This window comes from Convolutriloba macropyga, chromosome 15, assembly GCF_964194025.1.
Source record: "Convolutriloba macropyga chromosome 15, txConMacr16.3, whole genome shotgun sequence".
Lineage (NCBI taxonomy): Eukaryota > Metazoa > Xenacoelomorpha > Acoela > Convolutidae > Convolutriloba > Convolutriloba macropyga.
Genome location: NC_134482.1, coordinates 47,733,224 through 47,760,448, shown reverse-complemented (window position 1 = coordinate 47,760,448; position 27,225 = coordinate 47,733,224). Strand labels below are relative to the sequence as shown.

The window sequence follows — 27,225 nt, the reverse complement described above, 5'->3', positions numbered from 1 at the left end:
AATTTTCTGTTGACATGAAAAGTTACAGATTTACTGAAGCACTTTTCCACAACTTCTAAACTCACACTTCAAAAAGGATATACTAATTCGCAAATTTCAAAAATAATACTGCATAAAAAGTTTAATGAGTTTTGAAATTACTCGTAATTGGCCAAAGAATTAACCGCAATGAGTTAAAAATAGAGCCTGCATAACCAACCAAGTTGTTCAAAGTTTTCGTTTTTTTTTTAAAAATGTATGATATTATGCTATTCGTTAGCTTTGTTTTTTGCTTTAATTTAGTGATCAAGTTATTACTTTTAACAGTTATCTTCCAGTTCTCATAAATTACGCTCATTCCGTATCGTCTAGCAGCTGGCTATATTTTTCAGTTTAATCACAGTATAATTTTTCAGTTGAGTTAGTATCACTTTCGTGCCATCCTAGTAGTAAAAGAAAAATTTTCAGAAATCTTCAATTTTTTTACCTCGAATAATCAAGATGAACTTATTGTTTTGGATTGTAGCCGCTGGTATTAATTGAAAATGATTTAATTTTCGCGTTAATTTTTTCGGGTAAAAAAGCTGCGAAAAATAAAATGAAACCCATTTACATTTCGTCAAAATGTTGAAAGAATTATTAGACTAACAATTTAGAAAATTCGATTTCACTCAAAACAGCTTTGTTTTGAATGCTCTAATTTGCCTCATCGGATTCTTATTGTGGTACCTAAAATTTAACAGTACCGCCAATATATGCGTAACCTTGGCATGATCAAATGGTGAAAAAATTAACTGAAAGCATACTTTGCAACTATATAACACACGGGTATATATAGTCCTAAATTTTGAATCAGTTTGAGCTTCGTTATGTGAAAATTTTCAAAAATTGTCAGTTTTCAGATTTTAAAAAAAACTATTGTAAAGATTATCCCTATTTTACCTTTTTCAGTCTAGACCTTTCAAACTTTTGATGAAATTTTTATTTCAAGTGGAGTGCTTGTGCTTATTTGTGAACTTGCATATAGAAGTATGCGTTGATGCTGATACATGTGGGTAAGTTAGTAATGTTTTGCATGTTTATTCGGTTTTTTAAATGCAAGATTGAGTTTATTTGTAATTGTCTACACGTCTGTGCGTCTCTCTCTCTCTCTCTCTCTCTCTCTCTCTCTCTCTCTCTCTCTCTCTGTGTGTGTGTGTGTGTGTATGTGTGTGTGTGTGTGTGTTTTTGTGTGCGTGTGTTTGTGTGTGTGTTTGTGTGTGTGTGTGCGTGTGTGTGTGTGTGTGTGTGTGTGTGTGTGTGTGTGTGTGTGCGTATGTGTGTGTTTGTGTGTGTTGTTTGTGTGTATCTTCAATGTATTTTCGAGTTTGTGTATGTGTGTATTTGGGTGTATATTATGTTCAAATACCACTTTTAACATTTAACTAAATTACCTTGAAATAAGTGCCTCTTCTTGATTTACATGCAGGAATTCAAACAGCCATAAAAACACAAAAAGCATTGAAGTTGAACCAAGTCCGCGTGGTGTCAAACCAATTTATAACCACAAGTTATAACCCACTAATCCGACTGTTTTCCCAGATTTGCAAAGACTAATCTGGGATTGAAAAAGGGAAATGACACGGTTTAGTACTAATAACAAACAGTTATTACACAAAAAGTCATTACAAAAATCTTTTTCATTATTGGCAGGTTGCTTTGCCATTAAGAGTGGGATTACCGTAATTTGGGACAAGACCAAACAAATTTTACGGAAGGAAAGCCAGCAAAAAAACAATGGCGGCGCCTTTTTGATATGTATTCAAAGTAAGCATGTTTGAACTGAAATCACGTGAGGGCGTATTCCCAGTTTGAAGTGTGCGTGAATGATCTGACGATTAGAAACGCGCTGGGTTTGGGGGTGGGTAGGGGGTAGACTTACAAATTGCAAAGACAAGCTCTTGTCAAAATCTGCCAAACATCTGACAGTAAAGTTTGATCATCGTTGACGCGCAAACATTTTGGCTCTATTCTTCGCCCCCCCCCCCCCATTGCTTTGGCATCTAACTCTTAGGCTCCCACACGGATGCGAAATTTTTACTGAGTGAGGTGTAATATATAACAGCTGTGAAGTGAGAGCACATAATTTGTGGGGCATTAAAAACACTGGGAGAGGGAACACAATAGATCCAACAGTATAACCAGAATAACTTTCAAACAGAAAAAAAAAACTTAAAAATTACTATAAGTTACTATTGTGATATGCTCAATACAGCAACTGGCTCATACGTAGCAGGGCTAAAATGATCTGCCCGCTGAAGATCAAGTTCAAAAATTTTTTATTTGATACCCACAATGGTGGCCTTTGCGAAACAAAACAATTACAAAAAAAACCTTATAAAAGGTGGAAAAGGGCGTCTAGACTATAGGCTATCGAAAAAATAAAACATTTTTTTTTCAAGTGACAAAAAACCAATCAATAAAAACGGCTGCTTGCTCACAAGAAGTTTATTGAACAATTGTGAATTAGTTCTAGATGATAAATGACAATAAAAAAATTGAGCATAGGGAGGTAATAAAAGACTAAGATGAGCCAGGTAGGGATATCCAGATGCAAAAAGATAAAGAAACATCAGCAATTGGATTTCACAGATGAAAATTTCAATCACCGATTCTGAAGTCCAATACCAGTTAGTCTTCGAATGAAAATCGTATAAAAACGATAAAAAAGCACTGAAGCACTGTAAAAAATATTTAATTTTTCGGCTAACCAATATGGTAACCAAGACTCCGTATGCACATCTGTGCGTTCTTTCAAAACTCATACTCCCTTATACAGCAGTCTCAGCTTTAAGCGTTCTACACAATTTATGGCATATGGGTACTTTATGTGGTTTTTACATGGTTCATGTATGGATACTGTATGGTTGTTTCATTTTTTTTACGGTTTATTGCTCTTACATGGTTCAAAAATGTTTCATAGATTGCTCTTAGGTGGTTCATATATGGCTATTAAATGGTACAACCAAGATTGTTTTGTTGTATAGTTCTCACATGACTCGTACATGTTTCTTATGTTCATTTTATCTGGTTCCTACAGAGGTCTTCAAATGGTTTTTGTGTGGTATCAAAGAATCCAATATGAACTATTTGCATGTTTTCAAGACCAAAAAATGGTTCATTCAGCACAGAAAAATTCTTGCGTGTTTACGGCAACTTGTCTACAGTCAGAATTGATTGGTCTGGGATACGGTTAACGAGAAACCTGAAAATCGATCCTGTTTTAAAATCTTGTCTTAAGAGTTTTTCTATCTATGTTGATTGCTTTTCACGATCAGCTATATGATTGCCAAGTCACCATGATTCCATATACGGCTTTGATATGTTTGACATATTTGCCAAGAAAGGTTTATAATAATTAATAATTTTGGTTCCTTATTATGTTTGTCAATTCCAGTGTGCACCACCAAATTTTGATAAAAAATTAAAACTTGCGGCCGTATATAGAGCTTCGTTTTTCAATATAGGAATTGTTTTTGCGCAGATTTTTGCTCTGTTGTATTAAGGAAAAGTCAAAATGTCGAAGGGCAATGTTTAGAAACACAAGCTATGAACGCGATCTCCCAAAAAAGTATGGGGAGTTCTGTGGCATAACGAAAATGACCTGATTTTTCAAAAGTGAGCTAATTTGAGAACATGAAACAGATCGATGCGTTATAGTTGAACAGAACTTTCTTAAGATTATTTATACCAAACTGACGTAGATGAGAGCTGTATACAATTTTCCCGGATCACCGGTTGTCCATACATGAATAGTTCTTGTTCCTCGCATTTCATGAATGATAGAATGATAGAAGCATATTTTGTATACTTAAATTTAAACGAAAAGAATTTTCACGTGCAGCGCTAAATTGCACGTACCTAAACAATTTACTATCACCCACCTATTATAAAGTAATTTTTTTCGGTTGCGAATTCTAGTTTGAAGTTCGCTCATTGGGGGACTGCTAAACACTCCCTTGAATATTTTGCGTGTTTCGAATGAATGAGAAAATGAAAACAAGCCCTCTTTTCTGTCTAATTCAAACAAGCAAAAATGAATTCCAATTTCTCGCGCATGCAAAATTTCTTGGTTCTTTAATCATATGCTACACAAATTTCAAGGAAATTTGGCCCATATAGACTTGGTTCCTTATAATAAAATTGTTCTTTTCAATTTTCAGGATGAGCAAAAAACACCTTGAATAAAAAGTGCAAAAAATTCAAGCTTTCATTTCTTCACATTTTGTTTAATATTGAAGATGGAAAATATCTTGAAATGCGTTAATTAAGTGTTTTTCCAGGTGTTAAAATTTCAATGAAAAGACGAAACTTGAGACCAATTATTCATCAAAATAAAGACAACAAAAGCAGGAACTTTTCCGCAGAAAACTGCGAAAGAACAAAAGATTAATCTTCAATTTTTATCAACAGAAGAAGCGCTTGTGCGAAATGCGACAAAATGGCTAAACTGGTAGAAAAATGGATTTCTATAATTTTCGGTCAACTAATGTCTCAGCCCCAACCCTGCAACCTACTTCGTACCTTAATAAAAAATTGAATAGTAAGCGTCTAATTCTAAAACAAGTTTACAAACCCTAGAATGTTGACTCTTTATATGGCAGGTTTATAAATATTTTTAAACGGAATAAAAACAAAATTTCTAAATATATATTGCAACCCCAGTCGAGACCAGATGGTTATCTTGCAAGATTCTGCCAGAATCTTTCAAAAACTGCCTATCTTGCAAGATCTGACAGAAAAATGGTTGTCTTGCAAGATCTGGCAGAAAAATGGTTATCATGCAAGATTCTTGCAAGTTCGTTCCGGTCGAGCTGTCCTCTTATTGGCTCTCATTCAAGCAGCACATTTCATTTCGACCAGAAATTTACTTAAGAATCAGTTGCGTGTTTTTTAAGAAAAAAAATGAATTTGAATAGAATTTAAATCTGGAAATATGAATTATCTGAAGAAAACAAATTAAAAACTGCCTTTGAGAACTGTTAACACAAAATAAATTACTATCAAAAATTATTTTCCTTCAACTTTATCAAGATTTACAAAACTACACGTCTATATTACCTTTTCTGATGAAAAAATTATGTGTTATTATTCTTTGCATTTTAAACAGCTTTATTTCGTTTAATTTAGCTCCTTACGCTTAATTTTTCTTGCCAATGCTCAAAAAATTTGATTCTTAGATTAATACTTTTCTGATTTTTTTTTTAATAATTGTCTTTCGCTTTTTTGTCGATGCGCAAAATATGTGTACCTTCGAATATTGCAACCGTTTTAGCGTTTTCTTTCCAAGTGTAAGGTCTTTTCAAGTGTAAGAAAAAGTTTTTTTTTGCAAACGGCTATCTTGCAAGATTCTTGCAAAACGAACGGTTATCTTGTAAGATTCTGGCAGAACGAATGGCTATCTTGCAAGATTCTTGCAAAAAGTGGTTATCTTGCAAGATCTTGCAAGATTCTGGCAGAAATTCTTGCAAGACGATGTATCGTCTTGCAAGATTCTGCCAGATTCTGGCAAAATCTTGCAAGATAACCATTCGGATCCGGCTTGGGAAATTTTATTTAAAAAATTTGGAAACTTTGCATTATTTGTAAAATTAAGTAAACAATAATATCAATTTATGATCCGTTTGGGATCACTTCCGATAATTTTCAAATTTTTTATCATTATAAATGCGCTAATCATCATGTCAAAATCGAACTTATCACGTCAAAAAATAGTCAAAATTGTCCACACTTTTCTCAATCTGTTTATAAACCATACCCTTTTTAACTAATAACTAAGTACTAACTTAAAATACTTAACTTACTAATAAATATTTCATAACGTGTGCGTCAGGTATACAATTTTGCACCTGCGGAAGTAAACAAAAGACATTTCACAACATAAAGAGTATCAAGTTTAAGCCAAACGGCTTGAAAAGAAGATCTTTATACAAAGACAAATTTCCCTTACTCGCAAAAATTGTTTGAAAAATGATGAAAGCTCAATTTGAAATCCCCTGTTCAAAATTTTCAGACTGTTTTCTCTCTATTCATTCTATGCTTTGATTACTATTTCCTATTTTTCGACCAAATGGCTCAAAATTTTTACTATTTGTTTTGTTTTTATAACGGCATCGACATACAATATTGGTACAATATTTTCCTATTTATAATCAAGAAGATTAAATATAGATCAATTTTTTCGCAGTCACCGTGAAAAAATTTCAGGCAGTTAAAATAGCAGGATTTCCATTGTGAAGTGTTGATAAAAATGGAAAATAAAATTTGAATACGGGTCAACAAATTCACTTATAAAAGCCAGTGAAAAAATGAGAAAAGGCGCCTTTTTGAATGTATTTTATCAGTGGATTTAACGGGTGAAAAAAGCGCTTTAAAAAGGCCAGCTGATAAGATGCTCCTTTTGTATTCGAGTTGAGTTTATCTTCACAAATTCTCAATTGCTCTTTCTTTCTGCTAATAAATAAATCATTTTTTCTGAAGGATCAAAATTCGCTATTGTTTCACGTTGAGTTTATATTTCAAATATGAACAATTTTTGGCACAAAAAATTAGAGCTTAGAAATTGGTGAATAAAACTTGCAGTGAAAACATCAAAAGAGTTTCATTCACGTGTTTCTTTGATTTTTCCTCCTTTCAGATTTCGTGTTCAGCTTTGATAGTGTGATATTTTTATTAATAATTAATATTCAGCTAATAAACAGACCAGCCAATTGCGTGTATAATGTTTAGTAGGCGTAACCTAAAAAATTGGGAAAATAAAATAACAGGAAAATAAGTTTTAGAGGCGCGGAAAAATTGGTAAATGACAGAGTTTTAATAACTCATTAAACTATTATTTCAAACTTAATTCATATTATAGCATAAATGTAATTTTAATCTCAAATTGCTGCCAAATATCTCAAATTGCTTCAAACAGGTAGATTGTATTCGGCCTTAAGCACAATATAGTTGTCAAAAAAATCAGTTGACTAAAATGGAACGACAACAACGCTGTTTTTGGTCATTCAAAAGAATATTGTTAATAATTAAAGGGACAAAATTTGTCGTTTAAGGTTTTGCTTTCCGAACTAGAAAATATTGAACATATATTTGATTTAACCAACATTACACTCTTTCGACCACCAACAAAAATGTTTCTGAAATTTTCAGAAAAAAAAACATTTGACATGACCTATCTGTGCATTATTTCAACCAGAAATAACGAAAAAATAGAGAACAATTCGAAATGTTTGTTTATTTAAAAGAGTTAAAATTGATTGAAGCTGGAGGCAAGTATTACAAGAGACGTCATCTAAGTTGCCAACCATCTTCAAAAAAGCTGGAGGCAAGTATTACAAGAGGCGTCATCTAAGTTGCCAACCATCTTCAAAAAAGCTGGAGGCAAGTATTACAAGAGGCGTCATCTAAGTTGCCAACCATCTTCAAAAAAGTTCTTATAACCTAGACATTTGAGAATTTTTATTGTGTAGTATCTTACAAAATTCTTAAAAAATTTTCTTATAATTTCTTATAAGGTTATGCGTCGCCTGACTAAGACTTTGTAAGACAATATATCAGGTCTTACGCGATAAAAGTTAACTTTTGTCAGATCTTAAGAGATAAAAATTCGGCCTTATTAGATCTTACACGAAAAAATTCTGCTTGACAAAAATTGTTTATCTTGTAAGATCTTGTGAGATAAACAGTCAGAAAGCTATAACTCATCTTTTTGATAAGATCTTTATCAGATCTTATACGAGAAAAATTCATGAAACTCGGCAAGTTCTTCATATTGAAGACAATTCAGAGTTGCTTTCAAGCAGTAGCCGAAATGCTACAGCATGCACACTTAAGTGTCAGAGCAACAAAGAGAAAAGTATCTTATTTTGTCTCTTGAGACTTATAAGATATTATGAAAAAGGTTATTCGAGTGTCAGGGGTTTTCTCTGAAACGGAGATTCTCAAACTAGGCTGAAACATTTTCTTCAAAGAACAAAATTATCTTGAACTGCTAAATTTAGCCATAGTACCTAGTTAAGACTCACAATAAAACTGCCACCAAAATAGAAAATAAAACATTTTTTTCACAATTGGTTAGCTGAGACTTTATTTTTTTACTTACATAGGAACTTGACTACGTTATACAGTTATATTGAAATGATTAAAACATGTCTTATCAGATCTTACACGATGAAAATTCAAGAATCACTGGGGTACATTTGTTGCATTGTTGAAAAATTCTTGCGTTCAATTTATCAACTAACAAAGGATTACCCCTGATTTGCAATTTTACGTCCGAAACTTCACCTCGGAAAAGAGTTTTTCTTATGGTACTAAAGTTGACATGAACCCTTATATTATTGAAAAACAGTAAGAATATCTGGCGATAACTTCTGAAAATGGCCAACGATTGAAGAAAAATTTATTAGTTTTTTGGAATAAAATCCAATAGAGTAATTACAATGTCTTACATTCGAAATTAAAATGAGTCCGATTTAATTTTGAACTGTAGTTGTTTCCGAAAAAATAAACTTTAAACATAGATGGGGAAAAAATGGGCAAAACATTGGTCAGTTTTTACGATGCAAAACAAATAAAAACCATATTTGTTTAATTGCTCTCAAGCTGATTTTGTAGCAATTTTGTCAGTCCTGCAGTTTTTTTACACGATCTTTCGCTCGGCCAATTGTAAATTCATAGTGTGAAGTACGATTCTTATTCTTAAGAGTTTGACTCCCCCACTCGCTTGAAAGCACTCCCTTCCACAACCACTCTCCTGAATTGGCCAATTCAAAAACTCCAGCTCTTAACCTCCCCCCGCCCAGAAAAAACGATTGACCCTCCCCTCCGCCAATGAGACCACCACCTGTTTCACCCCCTTCAAAATATATGACTCAATGCGACTATCCTTAATCCTCGGCTCGTTACTACCAAAGCCAACTGCTCGTTGGTCGTTTGAGAGCAATTGGCCCAACGCTGGTCAGTTATATTTTCAATTTAATTGATTGACTAAACCAAAAGAAGTTTACCATTCATAAAATGTACCATAAGGGAAACTCATCTACCCTAAATCTTTCTCAATGGCAACTTATAAATCACAGAACTGACCATAATGGTACGACCAAAAAGTTTTTTCAGGCCAGTGTTCAGACAAGAAGAATAATTTGTCATGATGACATACAAAATTGATAAGGTAAACTTCGAAAACGTTGCAAGTTGATCGAGTGGTATTTTGACCCCTTTTTAGGTTTAGTTTTTTTTAAAACACCCCGGAATATCTTTGGTTTCCTAGGAACAGCACAAAGTATAGTATCAAGTTTTGTTAAAAAAATACCGACTCAAGCCAAAAGCAACAAAATTTACTTCATTTCGCACGGCTGGCGAAACGGTTGCTCGCCCTAAATTGGTTACCTCTCCCCCTTCCCAGGGATTGTACTGACTTGTAGAGCACGTTTACCATACAGACAGTGACCAAAACTAATTTTAATTAATCAACTAAATATAGAGCATTTATCACTATAATTAATTTCGTGGCGTGGTAGCCGAGAGGTAAGGTGTGTGATTGACACGCCAATTATTAATAGATCGAACTGATGCCTCTGTGAAATTGTCTGTGAGAGAATGACCGGTCATGTAACCATAGATTTAGATTCCCAGCCTGACCAGTCTTGGCCACAATGATGGTACCACGTGAAAGTTCAGACGCAAACTTATTGTTATAATTCAACCGATAAATCATGCTAAATTTTGCCAAGGGATATCTTCCTTGTCTTGGAAATGGTATGTTTCTTCTTTATAGTCGACAAATCTTGTAATTTGTTAAAATGAATAAAGTGAATGGAGAGAGAAAATTATTAACCAGTTTTCTCAGTCTTACAAACATACTCTAACAACATGCATCAATTAATCCTGTCAAAATTGCTACAAAAATGGGAAAAATTTCATTAAACTGATGTAGTAATTCAACTACGCCCATTAGATTGAGTGGGTAAGTTCACAAATAAAAACCACGTGAATTTATTCCCAAAAGAAACGGGCGTATCACTCAAACGATAAATAAACATCAAAATTTCCGATATTTCACCCACACTTTAGCATAAAAAGCAATTTCAATCAAGAAATAATCGCTTATCCAGAACTGATTGCTCGAGGGCCGGATCGATTTGGAAAACATGGAAAAAGCTCATTTCGGTAAATTTGGGAGAAAAGAGCTTTCCTGCTAAAAGGTTATTTATTGATTAGAACATATAGCCATTAAACCCGCAACCCGGGTAATTTAGCAAACATTGAGGTATATAGAAAATTGAAATAAGCCATCGCTTTTTTTACTTATTTCTTTGTGTCTTTTATAAACCGGTGCTGTAGTGTTACTAGCTTCTGAGCTGTTAAGTTAAAGCACGTAGTTCTTTTAACTGATTGATCATATTGCCGCTTCAACGTCCCGAGTGTCATAGTATATCAGAACTAATTCATGCAAATTTAGTAGTAAACGGTTAAATCAGTACTGAATCATGATGTTCAAGAGTTTTGTCTTTAGCAGTATGTACAAAACAAACTAATTTTACGAAAATATCTCAAGAATGATTTGAAAAGGTACCAGAAAAATAGATAACCCTAGCAAACACAAGAAAGGTATTAGCATATTAAAAAATTGAATAGCAATTTTTTTCGATGTATTGATACATGATTGTGACGTTTTCTTAAAATGTCGTTATTTATTTTGATTAAATTGCCATTTAAATGTGTATTTTCAAGATAAAAAATCTTTGGGTGCTTCGGGTATTAAAACTATTTGAACAAAAACGGAAAAAAAACAGCATCAATTATCAGGACCCTTGCAATCAAACGGCAGGTCACAAGTTTTAAAGATAGTCAGGATAATTTAATTGTTTCAGTTAATATATTATCAAAAACTTTATTATCGGAAGAATTAAAGAATGAAGAAAATTCGTTTCAAGAAGTGTCGGTAATGCCTATTAATACAAAACATTTGATCAATGTCAGATCTGAGCTTCAAAAAGTCCTCTGGAAGTTACCTTAGATTAGTTTTTGGAAAACAAAAGGATGTTTATCATTACTTTTTGATGGTTTTTTTTTGCTCAAGTTAATGCCCAATGACAATCTGCCTGTAATCGTCGATTTATCGGTTGAAAAGTAGTACATCTGATATGTGAGTGATCTTGACTACAAAAAAAATTGATTTTATTATTTTTCATGAGTTAAGATACCTGTCACGCGGCTTCAGAATAAGGCAAAAAGATCAACCGTTTTCAAAACAAGTTTTGCAGAGCTTTCAAACGCAAAACTACACCAAAATATGGTAAAGTTGCCAAGTTAACGCCAGTATCACAAGTTTCTGCATTAATGATTTATATGTGAATGAACAGTATAAATTATTGTTTTGTCTTGTTGTTCTGACTTGATTAGTTATCAGCTTAAAAACTGCTAGACAACTGTGAGACAATAAGCGCAAAGAGCACGGTGCATTAGCTAGTAGTACCTCTAATAACTATTATAGGTAGATTAACTATTAAAGGATTATTCTTAACCTTTATAGCTGACAAATATCCTTCCAATTGTGCAATGCGAGGCTTGGCTACAATGTTACTTTTCACGTGGCTCTCAAATGTAGTTTTTGCTCCTGAAATTCACCTGAACTTCCGGATAACTGACCCCGGTTCAGGTAAATTTACTTGAACTTTTTTTAGAGTGTGGGTGCAATCGTTGAGATATAAATTGTGCGTAATCATTGAGATGTTTACTGTATTCTTACGCTTACACAATTATTGACTTAATAAATTTGTCACCCAATGAGAGGGAAAAATCAAGAAGACCTTTTTTCCTGAAAATCAAGAAAACGATGACGATTGACTGAAGAGTGGTATCACAACACGAAGCAGAAAATTTATTTATTTATCATTATCACATATTCGTATTTAATGGGAATGAAATTCCTTAAAAACCAACTTTCCCTGGTCTGACTTGTTTTACTACATAGCATTTAGATCTAATCCTAAAAATAGGACCAAAAAAGGACCATCTCTCGAAAAGTAATATCTACGTCTGATGTTTCTATAGAAAAATTATTTATCAAGATATCTTAGAAAAATATTTTTTTAGTTTTTTTTGTGATCCTGTAATATTTGACTAGTCAAACTCATCTTTCTGCAAACTATATTAAACAAGCAACCAACTTCTCGACGTATGTTCTCAATGGTAGCTGTCGCAACTTGACTATAGTATTTAGCATTTCAATAAAAACTACTAAGTATCTATGTTTTTGTTATTAAAGTATGGAAATTAACCGAATATATTTTCAGCTCAAATTAAGCTTAAATTCTTTTAAATTGGTTCTGTGGAAACTGAGCGGAAATAAAATTGCTAGGACTTTTTTGAAATGAAAACAAAAACTGATCTAGAAATTGAATAGCAATTTTCGAATTTTCGAGGTTTTGAAGTTTTCGTATATAAAATAATCAAAACAAGATTATTGAGCGTTGAGAAAAATAAAATTTGAAAATTTTGTGTTAGATTATTCCAATTAAACCTTATGCTGTATGGTTCAATATTAAAAGATGCTACAGGGCTTTCATCAATACCCGCTGGGTAAAAGGTGCTTATCTAACTGTACCGGTCTAATTTTTTTAAAAAAGAAAAACAAGCTCCAGCAACTAAAGCTAACTAACACAGTTGAGCTATCAATTTCGATTTACTTATACGTCAAAGGTAAATGATTTCAACCATGCGAAACATAAAAACAAGACGGCCTTTAGTTTTTATGGCGCTACCAACTGTAGCTATGAAACAGCTACATTTCAAAAGAGTAAATATACTCAGAGAACTATTACTAAATTTCCATTTCAAATAAATTGATGGGCCTTGAAATGTGACAAATTTGTTGTGATTTACGGCGCGTGGAAAAATTACTGAGAGAATTTAATAATAGATCTGTTAACATTAATCCAATGTGAATAATTTGTGCTTTGACTTTATTTTTATTTGTTTTTAGGGTTTTTGTTGTAAGTAATTTAATAATAAATTTAACTTTGAAAATATGCAACGCTTTAATGGTTCATAGAACTTCAAGAAAAGTTACAGACCGTAGGTTAGACTGACTTGTTTACAAAGAAGTTAGAATAATAGCTAAAAGGTTTCAGATATCAATAGAAAAATTATCCAATACAGATCTTTAAGAACTCCAAAAATTGAATAGGTTTTCAGATAAATTATGAAGATAACTCTTTCTTATACAAGTCAGGGTGAAAATTTTAATCAAAAATTAAAAAAAAACTCTATCAAAAGAGTCGTTAAATAACAAAAAACTTGGGTAATATTCAAATTAAATTTAAGAAAAATTCAAACCAAATGTGAAAAAAATGAGTTAGGCTTCTATTAAATATTTGTTTGATAAATACGATTTCATATTCAACTTCAAAATGGCTCCATTGGCGTTAAAAACTATGTTTTAGGCATCAAAACTACTAGTTTGCAGCTCCACGTACAAAAAAGAGTAGTTCAATAAGCAACAAATCTAAAGGTTGCCTTGTTATGTGTACTATTTGCTTCGAGAAATTTATTTCGCGAAATTTTTTTTGAGAAATTTATTTCGAGAAATTTTGAGAAATGTATTACGAGAAATTTTTCTTATAAGCTTCATGATTCTTTTCAAAGACTGCTTTTAACGAATCGCGTGTTAATGATCAATCGCGTGGCATGGCCGTTGAAATTCAATTAAAAATTTGAAACATAACTTTAAGGATATCTTTCTGAACTAGTTATGGAAAGATTAAAAAACTAGAGAAGTTAATATTCCAACTTCAATCATGATCCCAGAAGGTCATTAAAACTCAATAAACAGGAGTAGGAATCGATTACTTCGCATCTCTTGTGAACAAAACATTTTTGGGAGCCGTTATTTCGCTTCTTCGGCCGGGATCTAAATCTACAGTATCAACAACGTTTAAGTTGGGAAATTTAGACCCATTTAACTCAAAGTCCAAGAGCTCACTTTAAAAAATTAGTGTTATTTCTTTCAATCGATCTTAAAGTTTTTAAATTTACCTCAGAGACGCAAGGATTTTTTCCCAAATCTTCCATATAGTACAGAACTACTTAATAGTGCTCAGTTTTCTAGTTTTTAAATTAAAATTGAGGAAAGTGGTTTTTTAAACAACACATTAGCGATCAAAACAAATAAAAATTGGTGTTACTGTGCGGATGATAATTTCTTTTTGTTGGAAGAACTTGCTAATTTAATACATTTGTATTGAGAAAATAGGAAAGATAGAATATTTTTTTTTCCATAAAGCAAATTTTAGCTTAATTTGAACAAAGTCTAACATTGTCTACCATAATTACAATAACGTCTAGCTTAACTTGAAGCTATTTTTTAAAATAAAAACTTACATAAAAATTAACACGTGGTTAAAAGTCCCAATGTCCCAAAAAATGTTCGATGCAAAACGTCAGAGTTTCCCCCCTTTGCTCAATAATCTCTACAAAAAATAGCAAGATCTATTACAAGCTTATTTTCTCGTACTCAATCGGAGCTTTCGTTTCAAAAAATTTATATGAAGTCCCATGGGCCCTATGAGGCATAGCAATGGCCCCAAGGCATGTCAAAAAATCTACTCTTATTATTAAAGCGGAAAAATTTAGACCATTTTTTTTCAACGTTCCCCTAACTGTCAAAATTGACCAAAAATTTGTAAAAAATCTTCCGTATCTTCATTCGATATCGTCGGTTTTGAACGTAAGAAGGATTCGTTATGATCGAATTTGGCTGCAAGAGAGATTCGGTATGTTCGGTATGTGAACGTAAGAGATCGTTGGTATCTTCGGTTTTAGGCGTACGAAATTGTCGATTTTTTTTTCATCGGAATTTTTTTTCTAAATAAAGCGTAGTCAAAAAATATGATACGGTTTTTTTTGCAGGAAACTCAAGCGTTTTTTCTAGGAAAAGAATCTGAAAAAAAGTGCAAATTTATTGCAAATTGTTTGTTTAGCTCTTTCGCAAAAATGAAAGAGTATAAATTTCTTGATTTTTTTAAAATTCAAAAATGAAACATACTTGTTGAACAATGACGATAATTATGTTAATTATTTCGCATTCACTGAGTTTTGGCATTATTCCTTTTAACTTGCAAGCAAAGTTTTCGACGGTTGGTTGAGTTTCAAAAGGCCCAGTGCCAATCGTTTTCATTGTTTGGTCCGCTGCACTAATCTGCTTTTCAGACCCGGAACTTAGAGATATTGATGTTTCTCTTGAAGATACGGAATGTCATTTAAGTTTAAAAACGGCGATACCGAATCTCTCTTAAGTTTGAAAATGACAATACCGAATCTGTCGTATGTCGTCTAAAAACGACGATACCTATTCTGCCTTACCCTTTAAAGCGATGATACGGAAACGTTTTTATGTTAAATATCGAACAAAAACGACAATACTGACGATTTCTTATGTTTAAAAACCGAAAAATTCTCAACTAGGGTCAAAGCAAAGTATAACATTGGGTACTTTTTGGGCCTTTTGGCTCATATGGGCGTTTGGTATTTTGTCTTGACACCGCGTCAAAAGTTTGAACTGGAAAAATAAATGTGGTTACGAAAACGCTGGTGAGTTAACGCTAAGTGATGTAATTTCTAAACAAAATTGAGAGCATTTTTATAAACACAAGAAAATTAACAATGAGAATGAATAACGCTCATTTTTTGTCTGGCATCCTCCAGAACAACAACATGTGTCAGTTTTTGTAGCTTATGAGCGATTTAAGACCACCGAAACAGCCTGTAAAATCAAATAGAGTAATAAAATGATGAGATTTTTTATTTCATTTACTGAAAGCTAGCAAATGTGTCGTAGCCGCTACTTCAAAATGACGTGCGTTTTAAGTACTAAAGTGCTTTGAATTATAGCGGTGGCAGAAAAAAAACTTGAAAACAGATAGCGAATCGTGTCAAAAAAATCATTCGAAGCACGATCAATTGACGTGGAAATAATATCTAGAATACACCAATGGTCGACTGCTGAAAGACTTTCAAAGAAAACGATAATTTTCAGTCTTTAAATGATCTTTTTTTTCTTCTTTTTAAAATATATATCTTTTTGAAATTATCTAATAACTCAGGTGATATGAAAACTGTAACCGAAAGTTAATAGACATTAATTGTATGTTATTTGTTGTAGTCAAAATTATGATTTTTCTGTTTTCTTAACGTAAATTAAATAGGTAAATTTTCTGTCAATTTCGACTGTTATCAGAGCTTCGGAAACTCAATAAAATTGATGAGCTATCAACATCTAAATTTTTTCCTTCGCTTTATTCTTCGTCTCTTTTTGGAAAGAATCGGTTGAAAAATAAGGCACGGCCTTTTAATTATGTTTGCTTTGATTTATCACACCTACACAAAAGCCCACGTCTCTTGGTCTTACGTAATGCAGACATTTTGGCTCGAACTGTTTTGAAAAGAGCAGCTTGCTCTGCCCTCAAAAAGCGCAACCCTCTAACTGAAATGACGACATAACAAAAATTTTGTTTGCAAACCGCGTGCGATTTTTTCCACTATGTGTGAAGAAAAATTTATAACTAGAGTTAGTTAGATATAACCGGAGGGTTAATCATACCACAAATTGAATAAACATTTTATCACAAGCCTGTCTTCTTGGGGGAAAAAGCTGTCAGAGATAACAGCGCCTTTAACTTAACTTGCAATCTTATATAACACACACATACAGGGATTATGTGCTAGGGTGTTGCAACAACAGGCCAATAGGAGCCAAGGGTTCTTTGGGGATGGGATGGGGGGGGGGGTTGGGGGACGGGAGAGGGGCGAGAGGATGGGGGTGTAGCGATTGTGTAAGCGGGTACGGGTTATTTGCGTTCTTATTTTCTGGGTTAAAGGCCGGCGACAGTTTGCAAGAAGTTTGGACGGATTGAGGTGCGGAAAAGTGAAGCTTGGTTGAGGGAGGGGATGGAAGGGAGAGGGGGGGGGGGGTTATTGGGTTCAGGATATAAACGAGTTGCTTCATTACGGGTTTTGAGGGCTAAGAGAGAGGGGTTAGGGGGAAAGCGACAGGAAATTCAGGAAGCGTTAGACAAAAAGAGCACAGATAAAAAGTTTTCCCAGATAGGTTCATCCGCTCGAGATAGAATCTGAAATCTGGCAAGATGCCAAATTGAATAAGTCTAATGTTGCGTGAACGTGTCTGGCATACACGTACCTAATGTACATATTGTTTATATTGTAAAAACAAACAAATAAACAGCTACTGTGGGTTTATTTCACACATTGGGGCTTCAAAAAGTCAAATAAATTAGCCCTAGTTGTATGTCTAGACATAACTTTTCCTTCAAGGTATTGAAAGAAAGATTTTGCGCAAAAATTATATGGAAAAAAGATAAAAAAAAGTACAAAGTGAAATAAAAGGACATTGCGTAATTGAGTGTCAGTGGAAATTTCAGTTAAAAGTAGGACTGAAAAATTTTTGAGCTAGGTTAAATGGCTCAAAAACCGAAACATCAAAAGAGGTTTAAAATTTGAACAAAAATGAAGCTTCTTTGAAAGATCAGAAATATGAAACAAGAAGCAGTTGTTTAATTTTTCGATGGAAAATGAAATATTAGCTTTAGCCAGTTTGACCTTAAAGAAGGAACGAGAGCAGCGAAGCAATTACAATATCGGAAGCAAAAATTTTTTTACTGAGTTTTATATATTTATGTATCACCAACCAAATTTGTATCAACAGTTGTTCAGAATACAATTAAATGATTTCAGTGTCCCAAATTTATCAGACCAGACGAACAAAGTAAAAATTTTGAGGTGAATGGCATTTGATGTCCGTTATGGGACAAAAATAACTAAGTCTTTTGTTTTAATGAAAATATTTTTAGAAAAAGACCGTTTTTGGTATTTGCCAATCGCATCTCACACTAAAGAATTTGAACAATTTTCTACCTCCTATATTTTCGCTTTTTAAAACACTTATGTCGACGGGCAATGGTTCTGTATATGCATATATATATATATATATATTATATATATATATATATATATATATATATATATATATATATATATATATATATATATATATATATATATATATACATTTTATATATATATATATATATATATATTATATATATTATATTCAGGCTAAAGATTAAGAAATACAAACAGATTTTAAGTATCATAATCTTAATATTGTTTTTAGCTAGCGTTGAGATTTATCAGATAAATTCTATGTCAGCTTTTCTCTCTGAACGGTTATTAGACAAAATTATCAATCACCGATGTTAGGTTCTTTTTCTTTAACAAATACTGATTAGAAGCAGAAGAAATTATTTTTTTCTATTTTGGGGAAATGAGTTCCTGAGAACCAGTGCGAAAGAGTTACCTTCCATTAACACGGTCAAAGATATTTCCGGTTAGAATAGCAAGAACTTGATAAATTCTTTTAACGGTGAAAAAAATTGACCGTTGTTATGTTGTCGGACGAAGTTATGGGCAGAGAAGTTGTGATTCGTTGAAACTAGTTTTTACTATAGAATCTTCACAACTGAACTTCCCAGCAACGCTTGAGTGAAGAACAGTTGAGTTAAATATTATAAAACTGCTCAATATAAACAAAAATTGACCTTTAGCTAAAACTAGTAGTCTGAGAAAGTTTTAGGACGCCAAATCGTTGTAAATGCCTTTTTGTTTAATCAATATAATTGAACTGAAAATACAATACCTGTCAACTCTTTTCTGCTAAAATTTTTTCCCATCAATTTGTATATAAAGCATCTGTGTGTTTCTTCTTTTCTTCTAAACACTTAGTGACCAAATACAGGTATCGGGGAAAACTGTTCGTTTTAGCTGCCAAGATCAATTTTTTTCCTCTAACACAGAGTGTGTAAAAATATTTGGATTTCATCTATAACTCATTCACAAAACTAATTGAAATAAGATAATTTTTTGGTTATTTTGAAATCAAAGCTGAAACATATTTGGTGAACATTGATGAGATTTCTGTTGATATTTTCCAGGCCAAAATGTTAAGGGTTGGTTACGTTTGAGACCCAACATGCCAACCGTTTTTTGTTCTCTCTGCTTGACTAATTTGCTTTTAAAACGCAGAAGATAAAAAAATTTGGTTTTTCTCTCAGCGATACCGAATCTCCTTTGTGTTTAAAAACAATGATATTGAATCTCTCTTACGTTTGAAAACGACAATACCGAATTTCTCTTAAAAATAAAAGCGACGATATCGAATCCCGCAAACGTTTATAAAACGACCATACCGAATCTCTGTTACGTTTAAAAGTGACGATGCCGAATCTATCTTACGTTTAAAAAACGAGGATACAGAATCTGTCTTAAGTTCACAGATTCTTGCAACATGAATGATTCAACTAATATTTCTGAAGTTAAATGCTGATTTGTTTGTAGATATTTTGAAGCAAAATTTCCAGTTCCATGGTTGTATACAACACGTTGATCATGCACTTTGCAAGTTAGAAGTCAAAATAAAAAACTCTTTTTTTAAAAAAAATATTATTTTTAATAATTGGACGGCCATTAAAAAATGCAATGTCTTCCCCATTGCGAAATTGAAAAGAAAGATTGATGTCGTAATCGGCGGAATTTATAAAAAACCTGGCTTCCTCGCGTGAAACAAAAATTCGGACTCCTGCAATTATACGACAAACCAATTTCGATTTGAAATTAAAGAACCCAAACTATAAATGAGAGCTTGAACGGTGAAACGATATCATCCATCAAATTGTAGTAAGTTTATTTAAGAAAATTTTTATCATCAATTTAACTATAAATTAATTTAAAAAATGTGAACTTCATGCAAAATCAACTAATTTTACATCTAAATATGCGTGAAGAAATTGTAATGAGTTTGCGTGAGTTTTATATATGTATGTATCACCAACCAAATTTGCATCAACAGTTGTTCAGAATACAATTAAATGATTTCAGTGTCCCAAATGTATCAGACCAGACGAACAAAGTAAAAATTTTGAGTAGAATGGCATTTGATGTCCGTTATGGTACAAAAATAACTAAGTCTTTTGTTTTAATGAAAATATATTTTTAGAAAAAGACCGTTTTTGGTATTTGCCAATTGCAACTCACACTAAAGAATTTGAACAATTTTCTATCTCCTAACTTTTTGCTTTTTTAAACACTTATGTCGACGGGCAATGGTTCTGTATATACATACATACATACATACATACATATATATATATATATATATATATATATATCATAATCTTAATATTGTTTTTAGCTAGCGTTGAGATTTATCAGAAAAATTCTATGTCAGCTTTTCTCTCTGAATGGTTATTAGACAAAATTATCAATCACCGATGTTAGGTTCTTTTTCTTTAACAAATACTGATTAGAAGCAGAAGAAATTATTTTTTCTATTTTGGGGGAAATGAGTTCCTGAGAACCAGTGCGAAAGAGTTACCTTCCATTAACACGGTCAAAGATATTTCCGGGTTAGAATAGCAAGAACTTGATAAATTCTTTTAACGGTGAAAAAAATTGACCGTTGTTATGTTGTCGGACGAAGTTATGGGCAGAGAAGTTGTGATTCGTTGAAACTAGTTTTACTATAGAATCTTCACAACTGAACTTCCCAGCAACGCCTGAGTGAAGAACAGTTGAGTTAAATATTATAAAACTGCTCAATATAAACAAAAATTGACCTTTAGCTAAAACTTGTAGTCTGATAAAGTTTTAGGACGCCAAATCGTTGTAAATGCCTTTTTGTTTAATCAATATAATTGAACTGAAAATACAATACCTGTCAACTTTTTTCTGCTAAAATTTTTTCCCATCAATTTGTATATAAAGCATCTGTGTGTTTCTTCTTTTCTTCTAAACACTTAGTCACCAAATACAGGTATCGGGGAAAACTGTTCGTTTTAGCTGCCAAGATCAATTTTTTTCCTCTAACACAGATTGTGTAAAAATATTTGGATTTCATCTATAACTCATTCACAAAACTAATTGAAATAAGATAATTTTTTTGGTTATTTTGAAATCAAAGCTGAAACATATTTGGTGAACATTGATGAGAATTCTGTTGATATTTTCCAGGCCAAAATGTTAAGGGTTGGTTACGTTTGAGACCCAACATGCCAACCGTTTTTTGTTCTCTCTGCTGGACTAATTTGCTTTTAAAACGCAGAAGATATAAAGTTTTGGTTTTTCTCTCAGCGATACCGAATCTCCTTTGTGTTTAAAAACAATGATATTGATTCGCTCTTACGTTTGAAAACGACAATACCGAATTTCTCTTACGAATAAAAGCGACGATATCGAATCCCGCAAACGTTTATAAAACGACCATACCGAATCTCTGTTACGTTTAAAAGTGACGATGCCGAATCTATCTTAACGTTTAAAAAACGAGGATACAGAATCTGTCTTAAGTTCACAGATTCTTGCAACATGAATGATTCAACTAATATTTCTGAAGTTAAATGCTGATTTGTTTGTAGATATTTTGAAGCAAAATTTCCAGTTCCATGGTTGTATACAACACGTTGATCATGCACTTTGCAAGTTAGAAGTCAAAATAAAAAACTCTTTTTTTAAAAAAAATATTATTTTTAATAATTGGACGGCCATTAAAAAATGCAATGTCTTCCCCATTGCGAAATTGAAAAGAAAGATTGATGTCGTAATCGGCGGAATTTATAAAAAAACCTGGCTTCCTCGCGTGAAACAAAAATTTGGACTACTGCAATTATACGACAAACCAATTTCGATTTGAAATTAAAGAACCTAAACTATAAATGAGAGCTTGAACGGTGAAACGATATCATCCATCAAATTGTAGTAAGTTTATTTAAGAAAATTTTTATCATCAATTTAACTATAAATTAATTTAAAAAATGTGAACTTCATGCAAAATCAACTAATTTTACATCTAAATATGCGTGAAGAAATTGTAATAAATCAAATTTAATGTGAACAAGTTTTTCATACCTTTTAATGGCGCTAATATATTCACTGAATTATCAAAAGCTGCACTTTTTCGAGGAGCGATTATAAATAATAACCAAGCAGTATAACTTAGATAACTTAGATAACTATTTAGTCTGTAACGAGGACTAAATGCACTGTTTTTACACCGCATAGTCGGAAAAATGAGTTAAAAATTTCAACTGGAAGAAAATCTGTCAAAATATATCAATTCATATTGGCGAAAAACGATTTGTTTCGAGGCTATTTCATTACGTACATTCACAGGAAGTGAAATAAAATTGATCAAAGAATTATAGTAATAAAGGAAAGATTTTAAGTTAAAATCAGTCGATTTTCTATACTCAATCAAAGTATTTTTTCAAAGGTTATGGAAAAAACCAAAAGCGTGAAATGCAAAATTCATAATCAAAGCTAATTGCAATCTATACACGTAAAAAGTGTGTTGGTTTTTTGCGCCAACATAACAAACAATTGGCTGGAAAAAAGGCGGAAAAGGAAAAATGTGATTATTTTTCCAACAGAAATTAGAAAGCTTTAAGATAATTTTCAGCCAATCAGAGTTGATTAAGTCCGCCCCTTTTTGTAACCATTGCTCGTCTTCTATTTTCAAAAAGGGTGAAAAAATTCCACTCTTTTCAAATAAGATTTACAGTTCACACGCGGCAAGAGAACATAGTATAAAAAAGCTAAAATTACTGCTGAATTCTTGAAGTATAAATATATGGATTGAAGTGTGTAGTTGCGTAAGAGAAAAATCTAAGTATCTATATTTTTGGGCTGGAAATGAAATTAGGCATAATTTAGTTATTTGCGGTCAGTTACGGCGTATATTAACCCCTTTTAACCCCCCCCCCCCCTCTCGACCACCCCAACCTGCTACCACCCCGCCTAAATACACGAAGGCACGCACATACTTGAATAGCGCTATTGTTGGGTTAGGTGGTGATTTTGAGTGGAAAAGTTGAAAAGAAGTAAGAACCCTTTCTGAATGGCCCTAGATGCGTGTGAATAAATTAGGGTAAAGGGGGAAATAAGTGTGTCTTCATCCTATTGCAAATTCAATCAACCACCAACAACTTGAACAATTTATGGTCAAAATTGCCGTCTTGAGACTATATGGCTGCAAAAATTCAATTCCTCTAATTCCTGCCCAAATTATAAATGCGAAGATTATAGTCAATTGAAATTTAATCTTTCAGCCGATTTCACGCTGGTTTTGACTGTGAAAATTCAAGTTTAATTGTAGCTCCCGTATCAGTTTTATTTCTGGAAAAAAATAATTGTTCAGCTCTGATTCTGTGACAGCTAATAGATGGGTTAAATGACAGAAATTCAGTACTGTATCAGTAAATGTGCATTACGTTTTCAAGACTGTTCAGGATTAAGCGTCTCTTGTGATTTAGAAACTTTCATCGTGCAGAGTCTGATTTTTGAGTAAAAATTTTATCTTGTCAGATCTCATTAGATCAAACGCGATATAAAATTCCGCTTATCAGATATTAAAAAAAGTTAAAAAAACACATCTCAATATATCTTTCAAGGCGCAATCTCTGATAAGAAACGATTTCATAATCTGACAAGGAAGCTTGGTATTGTGCGATTGCACATGATGTTATCACCCCGCTCATCCACATTTTTGACAAAATTGTCTACCAAATGAGGAACAGATAGAAAAAATACCAAAATATCAAGTATATTCCAAAAAAGAATTTGTGTATGAACAAAAGATAGCCTCTAAAGCAAATAACTCAGTGGAGTTAAAAATGATGCATTAGCTTCATGAGACATGCCAATATTAAGAAAGCGAGTCAAGACTAATAGCCAAATCAAACAACAACAACAAACATTAATTACATCAAAAAAATTATGTTAGTTTTAAAAAACGAAACTTAATAACAAAGTCAAAAAAGCGTCAGATAAAACTGAAACAAAATAAAATAACTTGTAATTTACTAGAACATATATGGGACCAGTCCATAATAAGGCTTGGTAACAGTTAGACAATAAAGAACAAAAACAGTGAAATTGAAAACTTCGCTTACTTTTTTTTTAAAATATTTTTTTTTCAAAGTAATGAACACCATTAGAAATCAATTAAAATATACTCTAGGTTTACGATGACCAGTGTTTCGAAAAATAGGAAATAAGAACTGTCGGTATTCAATTAAAATGCAGTTACAAAAAGAACAACAAATAGACAACAAACAAAAAATCAGTAATTTTTGCCAGAAAACGTTTTCGAAGCCGTAAAATAATACTTTGGCCGTCAAAAAAGGTTCGGTAGCACCTTTTTTGAACACACCGATAATATAATATTTAACCTCTCATTAAAAAAATGGTAACAAGTAGACAAAAAAAAGGAAAAACACAAAAACTAGTAATTAAAATAATTACTTACAAAACCAAATAATCAAATAAGTTTGTTTAATCTTCCAAAGGAAGTCCTTGAAACTTGCAGTTATACAGAATATATCTTACGTCTACAAAAAGAACTTAAATTTTGACAAAAATAAAAAATTAATTTTTTTGTGAAAGAAACCCGTATCGAAGCCACTAAAATCATAACTAATTCTTTAAAAACATTAGATTTTATGACATCAATCCCTATGACACTTTTCGGTGACAACAATGTTGTGATTTTGGCCTGTAATTAACGAGACTAGGTAACAAACATATAATGAGAAAAACAAAATTGCGAAGTAAAAATTTTTTTCTTAGGAAATTAATTGTTTTCAAAGTCATGAAAGCCATCAGCCATCTACTGGTATCAGAATATCGGCTCTCCTAGTTTTTCATGAAAAACCAATGAAACCTGGTCATTGTACAGGAATTTTCATTCTACTAAAAAGACAAAGGAAAAACGGCAGTTAGAGATAAAAAAATCAATTAAATTCTTCAAGAAAGTATTGGCGAAGCCGTGATAACCAGAGTCTATATCCTTAAAGATTTTAATATTATCGACTATGCCTGATTTCGAACGCCAATAATGAGATGTATGAGCTGTCAATAACGTGATAATGTGACAATACTAGAAAACGTGAATAATTTGCAAATACATGAAAGTAAAAAAAAATGTGAAATCTAATAGTATCAAAGACAAAAAACCATAGATTGAGATGTAAATTCGGAATAAAAATTGAAATTGTATTCAGTAGAAGGAAGAAGCAGTCTTTCAATGCTGAAACTAAGCTACGAGTTGACCAAATTAAGAGAAAAGTGGAGGCAAAGTTCTATAAGCCATTTTTTTTTTAAAAAAATCAAATATTTTTAAAAGTCAAAGCGACCCTAAGCTTTCAAATAATAAACTAGATACAAAAATGTGGAGCTAATTAGGAAGTGAACTAGACCTATCACTAGTGAGCTTTGATTTGAAATGTTTGGTTATTTATTTAATATATAAAAAAACCATCGAAATATTTTTTTCATAAAAAAAAACAGACTGATTACAATCTGAATTATTTTTTTTTAATGTAACAGTCCAAGATTCGTCCAAAACTAGCTCTGCTAAGATTATCTGTCCCTTAAGAACACTTAATTGTTCGAATGTTAGAGATATAGATATTTTGTTAGTTAAAAATCAAAAATAAATGCTGCGTTTTTGATAAAGTTTGCAAAAAACGGCAAAATTTTAGTTACGGAGCACTCGCGACGGAAATTGAAGTACAAATAGCCCCCTTTTCAGTCAACAAAGATGGTGCTAGTGGTGTTTGGGTGTGTAACTCCTGCAAATTTAATCAAAGTGGACTGAAGAAATTTACATCGTGCTGTTTTGGATGAAAAAGTCTGAATTTTGAAAGTTTTAGCCAGAATTTTTGACAAAAAAAATTGAAAAAAAGCCGACAATTGTTTTTTGTCTTTAAATGTAAAATCAGCAACGCTTTGTTTAAAAAAAATTGACAAATTTTAGCAATAATATGAAATTTCAATAAAAAATTCCGGAAAATGTGAATAAAATTAACGGAATTCACTCTATTTTCCAAAAAGTTTACACCTCGATATTTCCTTGTAAAAAAGAAAATCAAAAAAATCTTTTTATTCCATATTCTACGCTGGACAAGCATTCTAATGATATCAGTCTCAACTCTCTACGATGAGTATGTCGATCGGCCAAAATTGACTGAACAGAAAAAAACCCATTTGAGTATATGGTTCCCCCCCTCAAGAGGGGTTGGAACAAAAAACGTAAAAATGACCTCATATTGAAGTCAGATGCCGGAAAATTCAGCATGGGATTATTTGACTTCCTATGACGTGCGTTTTCAGTCCGTTGATTTTTCTCAATTTTTTTTTGCGGAGAAAATTTCTGATTGATACAGAAAAAAAGGCGGAATAAGACCTCGACTGACAAATTGTGTAGATTAGAAGAACTGGCAGGTTTCACTTTCAATTTTTTTTTTGTGATTTGAGATCGCTTGTTTGTCAACTTTGTTGACATGATGGATGGTATTGTAAAGCTTCGACCGTCGACGGTTAGAGAATTTGTAACATTAAAAATCCAAGAACTTGCTTTTGAAATTCTATTAGGAAAAAGTACGTATCTTTCAAAAATTGAAAAGAGGAAATTTCAGGTAAGTTTTGATCCGAAAATGCACCTCATTACAGGTATCGTTTTAAAAAAATGGTATGGGAATTGTTGAACATTAAACGTAGACGTTTTAAAAAAAGACCAAAGACCAATAAAGATATAATATATACCGTAGGCAAAATGTGCTGTTTTGATAGACCATTAGAGAGGCACAAAACTTTTGAAAACTTACCTTGAGCAAATAAAAGATATTTTGAAGAACAGGCCATTACAAACTTTGCCCCGTCCCTTAAATCTGGAATAACAGTTTTATTCGCAAATCAAGATGTCAACATTTTTTTTAATAGAATTAAAAAATTTAAAAGAAATCCGAGAATCAACGGGGCTGAAAAAGTTTTGTACATAATTTTTTTCTTGGAAATAGTGTTGGAGGGAAAAAGAAAATGACAAGCAGACGATATCCACTAACTAACAGTAAATGCTTCTTACACAGCTCAGTTTGCGGATGATGCTAGTGTAACGGTATATGATCAAAATTAATAATGCTGAAAAATTGTCAATTTTGTTTCCAAATAGGTAGTGAAGTGAAGAAATTTAATGAATAGTGTTGGACGTTGATAGGAAGTATTTGCTTTTTGCTAACAAAATCGAGCTAAATCAGGATACATTTATCGGGGAGACTGCAGAAGGAACAAGCAACTCAA

At 32.4% G+C, this 27,225-nt stretch overlaps 1 protein-coding gene across 1 annotated transcript in view; it reads right to left on the bottom strand.

Moving 5' to 3' along the window:
• LOC142354523 (carbonic anhydrase-related protein 10-like) overlaps window positions 1–2,647 on the bottom strand; it is a 77,366-nt gene extending 74,719 nt beyond the window's left edge. Inside the window, exon 1 of the mRNA XM_075406846.1 lies at window positions 2,628–2,647. The gene's annotated coding sequence lies outside the window, so the exon portion shown is untranslated. The remainder of the gene's footprint in view (window positions 1–2,627) is intronic.
• Between the last annotated feature and the right edge of the window lie 24,578 nt (window positions 2,648–27,225).